Raw genomic sequence first — 17,786 nt, forward strand, 5'->3', positions numbered from 1 at the left:
AGGTGGGAGGGTGTGGAAGGGAGGGTCTGCTGCTGATTTGCTGGAATGTGTCTGCTGACCATGAGGCACAGGGTCAAAGTTTTCTCAATGATGACGAATAGGGGGCGGATCGAACCGCCCATGGGTTCGCCCGTGGCGGCGAACGCGAGCACGCTATGTTCGCCGGGAACTATTCGCCAGCGAACAGTTCGGTACATCACTAATTATCAATGATCAAACAGTAGCTTTATGTACACCATACCTCCTTTTCGATATCATCTTCTCAAAGCAGCACTCACTAAGATAAAGTTGTACTAGAAGACAACAGGAAGAGTGTTATTCAGCAGAAAGTGTATAATTCTGGATTTTTTGGCACAATGACATGTGGCTTATAATCAGATCGAGAAACAAACAAAACAGATGACAATGCAATTCAGCATCATGGGTAAACCTCTCCTGTTTCAAATCCCTTTTCCTTGATGCTGTTACCTTCATGCACGTACACACAGAATTTGTCCTATTTTGAGCCATCTAAATTCATAGGCAAACAGCTAGGCAAACAGACAGATTCATTTTAGAAAGGAGAATCACTACTTCTTATACAGAATATTTTAAATTCTCAACAATAAGTATTATTCATCTTAAGTCTTCCTAACAAAAAATTGCATCCTTGCTATGGTCATGCAAATATATTTTGAGATAGACTTTGCATAACATCACCTATTTGAATAATAACTGTTATGAATCACTTATATTTTTTTGTTAATTAACTGCCACTGACCTGGTTAAAGGTGGTATATCTTGCTCAACGTTGTTTTAAAAATGAGTTGGAATTTTCATTAGTTTCACAGATCACTTCATTTATTTAACAAAAAAAATCGGATGAATTACACAATATTCCCCTTAAATAGGCCAGTGAATAATCATTTGAGAGAAATGCTCCTCAGAGCTTATTGCAAAGAGGATGAAAACTTAATTTTGTAAATAATTTTCTTTTGAACAATAATTTACTTTTTGGACAGTGGAAGTTTGTTTTTCAGGACTGTTCGAAATATTTATCCACTCTCTTTTAATATTGGAAGAAGCACTGCGTACAGCTCAGTTTGGTAAAAAAAAAAAATCCTAATTATGTTAGCGAGATATTGAAATGAATGTATTACTATTAATATTTATTTCTTCTCCCACATTAAATAAGAATAAGAATATCAGAGCACTAAAACAGGAAAGGTAAGCAATTCATTTGTTACTGGTTCCTAAGAATGTTGTGGGGTGTACATGCTATTACCAAACGTAATCCTTAATGACATTTGGATGTTCCATGCTGTCCTCTGAACAGTGGACTTTAAATCCATTAGGACAGCATGGAATAAGCTAACATTTTGGTGTAAGCAGGGTTAAATGCAATCCAAAATCAATCAATACCTGGGGCTCCCCAGTGTCAGCTGGGGCCATATTTAGTGGCCACAGAAAGACAGATTAGCTCTATAAAACTCTCAAAATGAGAAGGGATTTAAACCCAGGAAGATGCAATATTGTATGAGCAGGGTGAAATCTATGTTCACACCACAGAGACCCAGGTATCGATTGATACCTATGATTTCAATTTGCAGATGCCATATTTATTAGTCCCTGACTGACAGATGAGGTGTGTTCAGTGTGCAATGTGAGCACTACATATAGCTCTTTAAATTGGGATTTACACTGACCAGCCACAACATTACAACCAGTGGTAGGTGAAGTGAATAACATTGATTTTATTGTTACAATGGCACCAGTCAATGAATCGGATATATTAAGCAGCAAGCGAATAATCAATTTTTGAATTTCATGTGTTGGAAGCAGGAAAAATGGGCAAGCAGAATTAACTGAGTGACTTTGACATGGTCCAAATAGCGATGACTGGATCAGAGCATCTCCAAAGTGAGATGTTGTGGGGTGTTCCTGGTATGCAATGGTTAATACTTACCAAAAGTGGTGCAAGGAAGGACAACCAGTGAACCCGCATCAAGGTCATGGCCTCCCAAGACTCATTGATGCATAGGGGAAACAAAGGCTAGTCCATCTAGTCCAATCACATAGAAGAACTACTGTAGCTCAAATTGCTGAAAAACTGTCAGGGTTCTCACCACGACATCCAGACTGCCAGATGAGGTCACCCCAGAAGTGCCCAATAAGGGATTTGAACCTGGGTACTTTTTAGTCCTGGGCCTGCTGTTTCTCCTCTGAGCCACCATACAGCCTGAAGTTTGTATCTTGCCTTGTATCCAGCACTGGGGGCTGGATGTTATTCTGTGGCTGTTCCAACATTCTCAGCACACCTGTAGCTCATTAGCCAGGTATAAAACACTGCCTCTCCCAGAAGGCAGTGTCAGTTCCTTGACTCTGGTGATCGGTTTGCTGTTTCCTGTTCTCCAGTTTGCTCATGACTCCGGCTTGTGTTTTTTTCTTGTAGAGTCCATGTCTCAATGTATCAGAGCTGTTTGGCAGCACAAGGGGGCCCTACACAATATTAGGCAAGTGGTTTTAATGTTGTGGCTGATCAGTGTATATCCCCTGTTTGAAAGTCTGGTGTGAGCAGGGTTAAATCCCTGCTCACCTTAGCTAGACCCAGGCATCAATCAACACCTGGAACTTCCCTCTGTTAGCTTGTTCTCCACCCCCTCCCATAGAGTTCTCCACCCCCTCCCATGGAGTTCTCCACCCCCTCCCATGGAGTTCTCCACCCCCTCCCATGGAGTTCTCCACCCCCTCCCATAGAGTTCTCCACCCCCTCCCATAGAGTTCTCCACCCCCTCCCATAGAGTTCTCCACCCCCTCCCATAGAGTTCTCCACCCCCTCCCATAGAGTTCTCCACCCCCTCCCATAGAGTTCTCCACCCCCTCCCATAGTGTTCTCCACCCCCTCCCATAGTGTTCTCCACCCCCTCCCATAGTGTTCTCCACCCCCTCCCATAGTGTTCTCCACCCCCTCCCATAGTGTTCTCCACCCCCTCCCATAGTGTTCTCCACCCCCTCCCATAGTGTTCTCCACCCCCTCCCATAGTGTTCTCCACCCCCTATCCCATAGTGTTCTTCCCCCCCTATCCCATAGTGTTCTTCCCCCCCTATCCCATAGTGTTCTTCCCCCCCTATCCCATAGTGTTCTCCCCCCCACATCCCATAGTGTTCTTCCCCCCCTATCCCATAGTGTTCTTCCCCCCTATCCCATAGTGTTCTTCCCCCCTATCCCATAGTGTTCTTCCCCCCTATCCCATAGTGTTCTTCCCCCCTATCCCATAGTGTTCTTCCCCCCTATCCCATAGTGTTCTCCCCCCCTATCCCATAGTGTTCTTCCCCCCCTATTCCATAGTGTTCTTCCCCCCTATCCCATAGTGTTCTCCCCCCCACCCCATAGTGTTCTCCCCCCACCCCATAGTGTTCTCCCCCATCCCATAGTGTTCTCCCCATCCCATAGTGTTCTTCCCCCATCCCATAGTATTTTTCCCCCCTATCCCATAGTATTTTTCCCCCCTATCCCATAGTGTTCTTCCCCCCTATCCCATAGTGTTCTTCCCCCCATCCCATAGTGTTCTTCCCCCCCATCCCATAGTGTTCCTTCCCCCCTATCACAGTGTTCCTTCCCCCCATCCCATAGTGTTCCTTCCCCCCCCTATCCCATAGTGTTCCCCCCATTTCCATAGTATTCTCCCCCGCCCTCCCATAGTGTCCCCTAGTGCACTCTCCCTCCCCTTGTCCCATATTTATAGCTTCATTGCCATAAGTGTGCACACTTCCTTTCAGTCCCGCCGGAAACCGGAACCTGAAATTGAAGTTCCAGTACCGTGGTGCACGCTGAACACTGGCCCACGCTTCAAGACAGGTAAGTAAATATGTATATCGGCGTATAACACACACCCATCATTTTCCCCCTATTTTCAGGGAAAAAAAGTGCGTGTTATACGCCGATAAATACGGTAATTGAGATGTTTCACTGTTTCAGAGTTATGGGCATTATGGCCATTATGTTCTGATAGAACAAGAATCACATGCATCCTAACTAGAGACACAATTGGCATGTCCTCTTGGAGTTCCCAACAATGTACACCTCAAAATAAAAAGTTATGTTAAGAGCAATCCAAAATATGTCCATACCTTAGAAAGCAGTAATGATGCTACACTTACATTTTTGCATTCAGTTAAATATTCTACTAGAACATTTTTGTAACAAAAAAAAATCAAATAATGAGATTAAAAATGTATTTCACGAATACCATGTTTATCATTTATAGTTTCCAATATTAAAAATATTAAAAACAAAAAAAACATAGTTACAGACATTTTATGCAAATGCTCATTTACTGTGCTAGTGTTTACAAGTCAATGATAAATATACGCCCTTCTGTTTTTATCTGTAAAAATGATAGTTAGTAAATTAAATGCAATAGGACCTCTAGCTGAGAGCTGTCTTATTACAACTCATTAAGTTATATTTTGTTTCTTCAAATTCAGTGTAATTGGAAAATGTACCCATTCACATACTTTATGATAAATATTTCATAGTAAATATTTTAGGTGGAAGTGAATATTAAATAATGTCATTCAAATTTATGCCAATATATTCACCGACCATTTTATAAAAAAAACAGGTAATCTGTAATCTACAAATTTTTGTCAGCATAAGTTATTTTAATAGACCTATCACATATGAAGGCTAGACCATCTGCTCAGTCTTCTAATTACAAACGCAAAAACAGTATTTTTTCGAACCACATCATAAACTAACAGAATAGAAGATATTTAAATGCAGAGATACATTTTGTACTCAGTGTAGTATGCATCTGTTGTGTGTATTTTTCCCTAAAGTTTAGAATTTTTTTTTTTTGTTGTCTGTATAAATCTGATTATTTCAGATTTTTAATCTTGTATGAACAATGTATTTGCTAGGTACCCGAGGAAATTACCAGTGTAGGGTGCACGTAAAATGGGACACATTGAGCATAAGACAATTTGATGAGTTGTTAACCTTATTGCTGGTTTATAAAACACGTGCTTTGATAAATGAATTAAATGGACATTATAGGGTGCTATTAAATTGTAAGAGAAATATCGGTTTTAATGTTTATGTGGCAGCAATAAAATACTGTGTTAAACATGCTCTTAGTCCCATAGTGTAGTCTGCGTTACTCCCTTTCATTGCTACATTGGTGTCCACATGTTTACATATATAATGTGTCATGTGCCTCAGACACAGTCACATAGTTGGTATAGTTGCATGATTTTGTTGCTTAAAGGGGCCACTTAAAAGGACACTATATTCACAAGACCAACTCCAGCTTGATGTAGTTGTTATGGTGTCTACAGCATGTCCCCGAAGGTATTTTAATCTAAAGTCTGCCTTTCAGATTTACATTACTGCCTAAGAACACCTCTAGTGAAGTTGCTCAAACGGTGCCACTAGAGGTGCTTCCTTTGTAGCACTGGCATTCAGCGTCTTCACGTTGTGCATGGAGACGCTGAATGTATCTCATAGAGATGGATTGATTCAATATATTTCTATGAAGAGATGCTGATTTTTCAGTGCAGTGTTTTGCAGCGCATGCACAATGCCCTCTCAATGTTTTCCTATTGTCTAAGCATTGGATTTGCCGAGATTGACAATTTTGATTATCTCAGCCAAGGAGGGGGATCAGGGGTTTGGGACCCACGCAGCTCTGGAATAAAGGTAAGTAAACTTACCTTTGACATTGGTTACAGCCACTTTAATAGTGTTTGCACAGCTATAGAGACAACAATACATGTTTGTTTTCCTGTCACTATCGTGCTCCTTTAAACTCCCTTCATGCACTGTTAGGAAAAATTAAGTAAACTCTTTAAGGAAATGATGGCACTGTTCTTATGTTGTCTTTTTTTCTTTCTTTTTTTTTTTACCAATATCATGCTATGGGATTTATTATATGTGTGGGTTTTTTAGGTACCGTATATACTCGAGTATAACTAGAGTTTTTCAGCACATTTTTTGTGCTGAAAAACCCCAACTCGACATAAACTCGAGTCAATGTCTGTATTATGGCAACTTACATTGCCATAATACAGACAAGGGGCTGTGTTGGAGGGGGGCTGGCAGGAAGCTCTTACTTACCTCTCCTGCAGCTCCTGTCAGATCCCTTCTCCTCCGCGCCGGTCCGGTCAGCTCCCCTGTCAGCTCTCAGTGTAAGACTCGCGAGAGCCGCGGGGTCAGAGCACGGCCGCGAGACTTACACTGGGAGCTGACAGAGGAGCTGACCGGACCGGCGTGGAGGAGAAGGGAGCTGACAGGAGCTGCAGGAGAGGTAACCGCTCTCTGCCAGCACCCCCCCCACTGAACTGCCAATGCCACTGGACCACCAGGGAGTGAGAGCTCCCCTCCCTGTCATGTATCAAGCAGGGAGGGGAGGACGAAAAATAAATAAATATATAAATAATAATATTAAAACAAATATATTAATAATATAACAAAAAATATATAATATTAAAATAATAATAAAAATGCCCACCCCCCCACCAAGGCTCTGCATCACACGCACTGCACTCATACATGTGCACTGCACTCACACACGCGCACTGCACTCACTCACACACGCGCACTGCACTCACTCACACACGCGCACTGCACTCACTCACACACGCGCACTGCACTCACTCACACGCGCGCACTGCACTCACTCACACGCGCGCACTGCACTCACACACACGCGCGCACTGCACTCACACACACGCGCACTGCATTCATTATATACACACACTGTAAATAAATATTCAATTAATGTAATTTTTTTAGGATCTAATTTTATTTAGAAATTTACCAGTAGCTGCTGCATTTCCCACCCTAGTCTTATACTCGAGTCTTTCCCAGTTTTTTGGGGTAAAATTAGGGGCCTCGGCTTATATTCAGGTCGGCTTATACTCGAGTATATACGGTACTCTGTTGTTGCTTCATGTGGTTGATTAACTTTGTGTGCATCCCCAATCATTCCCATTGTATAGCGCTACGGAATTTGCTGGCGCTATATAAATAATAAAATAATAATAATAATTCCTGCAGCACGTTTATAGGATGTTCTGTATTTATTACTTTCTTCTCTTTCTTGTTGATTGTTTTTAAAAATATGAAACATGAATTGCTAGTTCATATGTTTAAGATCAATTATAAATAATATATGTTATGTAAATATACCCAATTTTATATTGTTATTTGTTTATCGTTTAGAGGGATATTGAAGAGATAAAGTTTTAAATACCATGTGTTACCAATAAACTTGCAAAATTCAGACAAGGTCCAAAATATTCACCATATTTACCTCATACAGTGGACAAAATAATGTACATTTGGTATATTGTATAATATTTGCTTTTAATATAGGACATGAAAATTACATTAGAATAATATGATAAATGGATCTTTTGTCCTCATAGAGTAAGTACAGATACTTGTCTAATACCAAGCATCTGTATAATGAGGAGCAATATTGGCTGCTTATTTGCTCCTCACATTTACCTAATTAAAGTCTTCATTGCCTTCATTGGAGACTTCATTTAGCATGTCATCTCAATTAGATCAAGATGTCCTAGACCCTTTGGAGTCCATATATACAAGGGAACCCATCGAGCAAATACCCTTGTACAACAGAGGTGACCCTTTTATTTTTATTTTTTTTTAAAATCAGAGTCCATTAATATGACACTTCTCACATTAATGTGTATCATATTTATTATTAAATTATCTTATTTATTGTTTTTATTACTGACTGTTCCAACACTGGGGAAATCAATAATAATATCCATAACAGTATTATAAAATAATATCCGCAATAATAATAATAACACGATAACTCTGAATAAATCTAATGATATCAATATTTAAGCACGTAGCATACAGCTGGAAATTGAAACACCCACACACACACACAACTATACATGGGACAATTAAGTTATTACATGCAAAATGTGCAAGCCCATTTTACATTATCATGTAAAATACAAGTTTGCAATCTCCTCTGTGCATTATATTTCCTCTTTTCTTTTAATCTCCAAGATTATCAAGTATCATGTGGAAAATAATTATACTTTTTCAGCTATTTGAAAAAGCCACATTTTATCCACTTGAAGCTGGAATAGTATCCTGTCTTAATTCTCAAACGGTTTAACCCCAAAATCTATGTTCCAGCACAAAATCTCCCTGCCTCCCCATCCAAACCGTTTTCTCAAAATCTTTAAACCGGAAGTCTCTTACAGAATCTGTCAGTGGCACCTGTGATTGGCTTACAGGGGTCAGTTAACGCCCTCAGCCAATTAGTGACTCCCCACTCTTAAAACTGTCTGAAAAGAAACATACCATTTAACAACAGCATTCCAATGTAAAGATTTTGAGAAAATGGAAGGACAGAAGGCAGGGAGATTAGACACTGGAACACAGACTTTGGGGTTTAACCCCTTACAGTGAGTTAGTGCTAGGGATCTCCTGGCACTGTAACAACTTTATTTTAATGAGATTGTTTTGTGACCAAACTGGTCTTTAGTTAGTGCAAAGGTTTATGTATGACACATTTGCCAAGGGAAATAACTCATATTTTTAGACACTTATATTCAATAAAGAATTTAGTTTCGCAGCTTATTTAGCAAGAAATTGGGAAAAAATAAATAAATATATAGCTGTATCTGTGCAATAAAACGAAAATATCTGACCTACTTTTTGAATATATTGGTGTAATAAAGAATAATGATGGAGTTCTTTAGTATTCTGATGCAAAAAATACCTTTTTGATATTAAGCAATATAATAACACATGAGTGTTACAAACACCAAGAATTCTAAGGCCTTCTGTATTACTTTAAGCTATGATCTACCTAAGGGGAGCTTTAACTATTGTAACCGCTACAGTTCATTGTATTAATTATGTTACTATCAGTCTTTTGGCTAGAATCCTCTGTTTTCTGTCAAACTGTTTTGACAAAAACCTGGACCTACTGGCTGCCCTCCTATAGACAAACTGATAATGTGGAATTTACACTTCTGCATGCAAATGTGAATATGACCAACCTTAGATGTAACAATTAATTGAAATTTTTGAGTTAAGTTTGAGTTTGAGTTAACACACTTTAGATCATTAAATGCATTAAAGATGCAAGTTTAAGCATAATAAGCATATGCGTATGGAGTCATACATTTAAATCCCACTTTTTGATGACATATCACATTTTGTAACGAGAATATACCCCTACACGCAAGATCCAGCTAAACAGAAGACAGCACAGAGGAGAGATACGTCTACCGGACCTTAGAGTGGCCGGACTCGACGTATATAGGAGAAGTACAGAGTCAGGAACGATCCGAGGTCAAGGGCACAAAGAGACAGCGTAAACGAGAACTAGCCGGGGTCTGGTACACAGGAATCAGCAAGCCGGCAAACAGAACAGACAAGGATAAAGCGAAAACGAAGTCAGAATACAAAGCCAAGGTCCAATATGGAGGAACACAACTGAACACAACAAGCGCTAAAGGGAACTGTAGCAGACACCACGATAGGGCAAGGAACTAAGGGAAAAGGTAAGTATAAGTAGCCTCCAAACTAATGTGATTGGCTCCTGTCACTTCCACACCCCCAAAAGGTAAGTGTATGGGGTGATTGGCATGACAGGAGCCAATGGGAGCCTTTTTGCAATTTAGGCTCCCACTGTCTCTTTAAGAGCGCGCCCGAGACTCGCGGCACGCTCTTAGCTTCAGGCGGGACACGTGACCGCATCTCGCGGTCACTGCCCGTCTTCCTGTTAGGAGAGTCGGATGAGCCGCGCGCGGCTCGTGCAGCCGCAGGACCGCGCGCGGCTTGAAGAGAGGACCGCGGCCGGCCCCCGGATAAGGTAAGTAACGCTACACATTTTGAAGATATAGGAAAGGATACAAGATTAGGGATAAGGATTGTTTGAAGCATTGTAACCACTACAGCTCATTGTAGTGGGTTTGATGCCAGGAGTACTCTGGTACTATTCTCGGATAAGGGCAAGAAAATCATTTTGCAACAGTATACCCCTTACCTGGGTCCCACTAGCCATCAAGTCTCCTTTAATGATGGCTGAGGAGCATCCTGCTTCTGCTGAGCTGCATTCATTGTCTGTGAGTGTTAGCTCTCCATGCTCTGAGCAAATTAATTGATTAATTTAATTCTATGCATGCCTTATGCACAGAATCACTATACCTCAAAGGCACTGCCCTCCTCTGCCATCGATTTTTTTGGTTCTGTTCAGCCAAAGATAGCCACACAAGGACTTGGTCTACCCAATGAAACAGAAACGGACACAAGAGATGATGTTTCAAAGGTGTACCAATTTATTATTACAACACAGCAAGAGTTTATAAATGCTTGCTAACAGAAACATCCACAAATAAAAGAGGTGTGCATGATTACGTAATAAGGTTAAGACGTTTTGTACAATCAAATAACAGAAACAGATTTATTATCATAATGAGGGGGATTGCCTTTTCTACATCATAATAGGACTTTGTTCTTTTAGTGCTTTCGAACGTACTGACCTACTGCATGTCGCTCTTTTCTTATCTACAAATCTTACACAATGCTAAACTGGTCAGAGCTAGCTTTAGCTTGGTAAAATAATTTTTAACCCTTTCACACCTCTTGCAGCAAGCTGCTATATCTCAGTATATGTAGCGTTTCTTCCACCATAACCACTTCAAAACAGTGAAGGGGTCATGATGCTTAGAGTAACCCTTTTAGGAGTTCACTTACTAACTAAGTTCTGCTATGAAGCAAGCATTGCTTTAAATGCTTTGAGCTGCCTCTTCGACTGTTACTATGTCTCTCTGCTGTGAATGTGTAACCTTTTATCTTTCACTTTGTTTTCCTCTTTTTAGGGTTGATTATTTTTCTGTTTGTGTATCTGTGCCTCTCTGTGCATTGCTGTGTGTCTTTTTGTATGTGTGTTTTTGCTTTAACAGTCTCTTTCTCTATTTGGTGATCTTTATCGGGACAGAAAAGTCTCTTCCTCAAAAGAGATGAACAGAAACCTCAGTGGGTTTAGAAAGACTTTACGGCTGTCAGAATTTTAAATGACAGGTTCTCACATCTGAATAAAAGCTTCTTCTAAATACAGTTCCATAGACCTAGTCCTAGTGCATCGCTTTACTGCATAAAAACTACTCTGTTTTATTCCAAGTGGAATTCAAAGATGCTTTTTTTCCCCTGCATCTCCTTTTCCCTCTATTGGTCAGTTCTCACTTGTTCTGTAAAATATAAGTTGCATTTTAAGCTGAATTTGGGAAACCACTTGAAGCAGTTGTTGTGTTGAGCTATTTGAATTGCTTTTTGTTTGATTTGTTCATTGCAACAGCTAAAAGGCTGCCCATTTTGACAATAAACCTGATTTTCAATGGGGGTTGAATAATTCTGAATACAATTGTAGCTCATTTCTCATGAGCAATGGGCTCCAGTTCAGTAATATTCTTGGGTTTGTGTGCTGCAACCTCCTTCTTCAAATCCCACCAGAGATTTTATATGGGGTTCAAGTCAAGTGACTGTGATGGCCACTGTAGAATTTCCCATGTCTTCTTTTACAACCAAACCTTGCTGAAAACTTAGGTATGCTTGGGATCATTGTTAATGATACCCAAGCTTCATCCTTCTCACAGATGGCATGACATTTTCTCCTAGAATTTCCTGATACTTTCATTAATCCATTCTGCCTTCCACAGGCTGCAGGATTTCAGTGCAAGAAGATGCAAAGCAGCCCCTCAGCATCTCCGAGCCACCACCATGCTTAACTGTAGGCAGAGTGTTCATTCTTCTTCCTTTAAACACACCATTGATCCATTGGGCCAAAAGGTTTCAGTCTTGATTCACAACTCTACAGAACAGAATCCCAAAACATCTGTGGCTTATTTATATGATTTTGAGCTTTTCTTTAGCTTTTGGGTCAGTAGGGGTGTACGTCTTGCAGTTCTGACATGGAAACCATCTGCGTTTAGTTTGCGCCTTTAGTTTGGTGCCAGTTGCCACCAAGTCTTGCTGCAGGTCTTTTGCAGTCACTTAAGGGTTTTTCACAACCTGCCTTCTCAGAAATTTGGTTGCAGTCATAGTTAGCTTCCTTTTCAGCCCTGTCCTAGTTGTGTAACCACTGTTCCTTTAACTTTAAACTTGTGAACTACACTTCCAACGGTGTCTCTAGGACCATACAGTGCTTTTACTATCATTTTGTATCCTGTTCCTTGTTTGTGAAGGCCAATGACCTCTTCTCTTAATTTTGTGGACCATTCTTTTGACTTAGGCATATTTGTAACATGCAGTCAAACGTGACACTCAACAAACCCCTAGCCAGTTAGGGCATTTCAAGTGTTCCAACTCAAGCACACCTGGTGCAACTAATGAAGCTCTTCACAATTTCAAATCACAATTTGTTTGAAACCAAATGCACAAGTTTAATGCTTAATGAATAGCAAAATTATATGAATACGTTTTGAAATGTACAAACTTTCAAAATCAAAGTTATTGGTTTGCATTTAATAAATAATAAGAAATAAAGCATTTTTTAAATGCATGGATTTTCCAGCTAGGGCTCTGAAAATGACCTTGTTACATTTAAATTGTATTTGCGACAAATTACAACAAATAGTTAACATTATATCATATAAAGAAAATACAAGTATGATGGCTGATATGACAGCTTTTTTTGTAGATGCAGCCAACTGCTTCCTTTTAGACAGCTTTTCAGTGACATGAAAAAATTCCCAGCCAACAGAATTGCATAAACATGAGCTTCATAGACTATCTTTGTCACTGTGAAAAATTCAGTTCAGTAGCACTAACCCGAAGGAACAATGGCTCTTCTGATTTATGCCAATCAATAGATGATAGAAGAATATAGCCAGAAGAAATAGCTATAGAACCACTGTCATAGGGTTTATTCACTTAACCACAATGATGGGATTAAGAAAATCTGCAACTCAGGTGATTTTTTTTTTTCTAGCACCATTAACCCCTTAAGGACCAAACTTCTGGAATAAAATGGAATCATGACATGTCACACATGTCATGTGTCATTAACTATTAATTGTTTTGTTTTAATGTTACTAGCGGATGGTTATCTTATAATCATTCACTGTTTAGTAACTAAAGTAAAAAATATATTACGTTTGTGTGTAAAGCATATTTTTTTTCTTTTGAGCATTAACCTCTTCCTTCTTATATCTCATTTAAAATATATATCATAAAACTGTTCCAGAAATCGGTATATAGAAACAGTAAGATCTAATAAAAAATATTTACATAACAAGTTCCACAGCAATAAGGACGGAAATAGTCCTACAAACTAGACTTGTACGTTATATTCAGCTGATTTGTAATGATTTGTCTGAATTTAGCTTGCTCAGTGGGTTGTCTGAATTCCGGAGCTCTGAAGCTGCATATGGATGTATAACGAAACAAACGTATTGCTAACGCTATAGTGTTCCTTTAACAAAATTTAGCAGACAACTATGGTATGGTGGCCAAGTGAAAGTGTCAGAAAACATCTAGATTACTAATCTAGGAGACTTTAAAAACCAATATATATTAGTACAAAGTACTTTTGCATGGTTACCAAGAGGTGCCAGTTAAAATATATATATATATATATATATATATATATATATATATATTTGTTTTACATCGTGCACACTCTATACAGTCTTGTGTGCACAATGTAATAGAGTGTGGATATGCTTTAACAATACTTTAATGATTTTATGTACACAAGTTAACTATATCAAGGCCAACTCGACTGACATGTTCGATCTCAGCTAAGGACCGGAGCAGACTGAGCCAGAAGGGACTGAGTCAGGTGCATAAGAAGCGCGGGCCTTGCTGCTCGTTACATAGTTACCCATTGGGCACAAATTAGTAGATAGTGCACATGAGTTAATTATATCATGGGCATGCTGTACCCACGCTGTAAAAAAAACAATACTGTCTCTAGCACCTCTGGGGCTCTCTACTTGATTTTGGAAGCTGCTATTAAAGTTGTACGCCATACGTTTTAAAATTTTTAAAATGTTAACATCCACCATGATAAGAAGAAAGATTTCTCCAACATCCAGTCTGTAGTATTAGTGACCATCCTTCGACTAAAAAAACCAAACTGTGCCCTAGTGATAGCAGGAGTCATTTAATTGCGAAAAAGGAGCTCTTTCAAAAAATTAAACATTTGAACGTGTGAGTAGGTCATTAATTGCACACTTTATTTTTCCTATTTTCTGAAAAATACCATATTTTCAAAGCAAATTAATCCTGCTCCCCCCCATTTGTTTCAAATGATGGTGGTTGTGTGGTTGTGTTGGAGATGATAACATTGACAGTTAGTGCGCTACTTATGCCACTGGTAGCAGTTGCAGCTATCTCAATTGTTGCCATTGGATGAGACAACTCTACAGCAGATACAGATGGACTTAGAGATGGTGGACAAAATATAGGGGTCTGATGCCTGTCCTCTTCACACTCTCCTTTTCTAATTCCTCTGGCTAATTATATTCACAGTCTAATAACTTCAGGGCCAGAGGTAAAAGTGCTATGTCTGCAATGGTGGGGAAAACAGAATTATCATCACCACAATCACACCACCAACACCAGACACAGGAGACTTCACTTTGATACTCTGCTGTAAGTCCTCACTAAAGACTGGCTCTGATGACTGCCCATAAATTAAGACTTTTCTACTCTCTACCTTAGTTGCTTTAAGGGGAGGCAGAAAGCATAGCTCGACCACTAGCTGTGGTAGAAGGTGTGGCACTGCCAGTGAAAGTGGCAGCACAAGTTGTTACAGCATGAAAAGGATAGGAAAAAAACTGTTGTATCTTGGGTGTTGAATCAGACATAAAGAAAATTTTGCTAAACCCACTATCCTTATACTGAGTAGTACTTGTAGTGGTGGTGGAGGTGGTGGATGCAGTAGTGACAGAGTTGTCAGCAGTCCTCTTGGCTGATGTGTTCAAACTGTCAAAAGCCATGGCACCACTGCTGCTGGTGGAGGGGGAACAGGACTCCTCCCCCTATTACACCTACATTTTGGTTTTGGAGTAGTAGGTAAAATGATGTGTGTCTCTTTCTTTTTACAATAAATCAGGTAAGTTATTTTAATGATTGTGTAGCGCAACACAACACAGTTTTATTCAGCAAAAATGGGTGTTTGTGTTGCAAACTGGGTCAGTGTTTGGTGGATTTACTATGGTAACATTATTGTGTTTGACATTAGTAAACATTGCACTCTGTTACATGCATGCACAGCACACACTGGAATGAACACAGTCAGAAAATAAAAATAGGATTTAATAAAAACTTTAACAACGTTATACTAGTAAGCTAGTCGCACTAAGATCAATCCAGTCCCAGGCTAGGTAAAATTATTTGTTAGATAACACCATAGTCCCCAAAAGAAGGATTTTCTTTCCCTGATTTAACAAAAAAAATGAATAAATTAACAATGTATATTGGTAAATGTACACCAGGATAAATGAGAAACTGCCTCCCAAGTCCCAATCTCCATCTCTCACTCAAAGTTTTCTCAATTGCTCCTGATAGTACTAGCTGTTAGATAAGGAGAACCTCTTGAAGCAATTTAAGCAGTAGGTAGTAGAATTAAGCAATCTTCAAGGAAAATGTAAGTGATAAGAGAAAATAGAATAAATATACATTATTACCAAGTGAGGGTTCATAGATGGTTGTGGCGATCATTTAGGTGGTGAGTTATTCTTTATAAATATAATTAGAAGGTAGTTTGCAATGAGGTGATATTAAAGAACATTTGAAAGCTGTTGAAGACAGACTACAATATTTACTTGATTATTTAAAAGGTGCAAAAGGGCAGATTATTTCCCTGCTGCCTCTCTTAAACCTTTTCCTTGAGTATCTACTCTCCACAAAACATGCACACATGCCTCTCCAATGACCAATTGGAAGCTGCTTTCATTTAGTTGGATTCTTCTCAACGTAACCTTATTCCATTTTCTCCCTAAGATGCTCATGCCCAAAATGTCCACATATAGTTATGGCCTTTTTTCCATTTTTATTTGCCTAATGGTGTTTAATAAAACAATGATATTCTATATGAGAAAATAATGGACTTATCCTTATTTGTTGAAATGTTTGTGCTAAGTCAAAAATGTAAATTAAATAAAATGATTGGTTTGTACTTGTATTCAAGCCAAAGTTTTATTTTGTTCTAGTATTAATGTCATAAAGCCATAACTCTATTCATATCGTAAAGCTTATACTTCCATACCGTGTTGAAGTTTTGTAATTGTGGGATTACATTTCATTTATAATTGTCCTTTTTACTTGGTTTTAGCATAACTGTTTTAGGCACATAATTCATTTCATATGGTAAACAGCTTATTTTTGGAATATGCTAATTATTATTTTTGCTCTTTTATGAATACAGTGTTTTTTATTTTATTTTAATCTTGGCATTGTTTTTTTTTTTTTTTTTTTTTTTTTACCACTAGAGGCAATGTTTGAGACCAAATCTAAACTTGATTCTGAATAACATGTTACAATAAACATTGCTAGAATATTTATAATGTAATTACTTTTTGTTTACTAATGTTGTACTGTTTTGCTCATCTGAAAATATAAGAACTGTGCAATATCTTTAATAACCTTTGCAAAATATAACTGAAATTTGACAGTGACATACTTGTAGCAATTCTTGTTGATATCTTGTAGATATTTCACTCTGATCTCCAATAATATATATATTTTTTAATACAAAGTTGCTGTTATTTTCACATGTTTGTTGTTATTAATTTTAAATACTTAACCCCTTAAGGACTGAGCCAAATGTACACGATGTGATCAAAACAAAACGTGAACAAAACCTGGCATTTGCGCTATGTCTGTCCACCCGTAATTCACCTCTTTCATATTAAATCCACCCACCCTTATTATATATATCATTTTATTCAGGGGCTTTCATTTAACATCAATAAATAGCTATGAAGATTTTTTTTTTTTTTTTTTTAGTTCTATGTGACATTGTAACTGTGAATGCCACAATACTGTTGGCTTTTACTGCAATGAAATACACATATTTGTAATCATGTGTAAAGCAGTACCCCCTATGTACAGATTGTATGGTGTTTTGGGAAGTTACAGGGTCAAATATAGCATGTTAAATTTTCACATTGAAAATCACCAGATTGATTACATTGCCTTTGAGACCGTATGGTAGCCCAGGAATGAGAATTACCCCTATGATGGCATACCATTTGCAATAGTAGACAACCCAAGGTATTGCAAATGGTGTATCCAGTTTTTTTTAGTAGCCACTTAGTCACAAACACAGGCCAACATTGTTGTTTTTTGCATTTTTCACACACAAACAAATATGAACGCTTACTTTGGCTAGTGTTTGTGACCAAGTGGCTACTAAAAAAGACTGGATATACCTCTTTATTTATATAAGCTCTTTGGCCACATTGGATCAATGTAATTCAATATCCTGGTAGCTATAGTGTAGTTTTTGGTAAAAGCAGAAAAAAGGGGGGAATGGGTCTGCGCCAAAATACACACTAGGTAATGATATTAAGTCCAATAGGATCTATATTGTCTTTTCCAAAGTTCTACTTGTTGCGATGCCCAGAAGGTGTTGGTGACGTGAAGAGTAATCCAAACATGTAAAAATAGAAGAGTCCTTACTTACAATTAACAGAGCTTAATCCAGCTCTGGTGCCTTCCTGATTAGCGCTGACTCCATCCCTTGTTTTGCTATAGTGTAGTTTTTGCCTGAGATAAAATAGGTGCCTATGTGGTATTG

This window comes from Pelobates fuscus, chromosome 2, assembly GCF_036172605.1.
Source record: "Pelobates fuscus isolate aPelFus1 chromosome 2, aPelFus1.pri, whole genome shotgun sequence".
NCBI classification, from domain to species: Eukaryota; Metazoa; Chordata; class Amphibia; order Anura; family Pelobatidae; genus Pelobates; species Pelobates fuscus.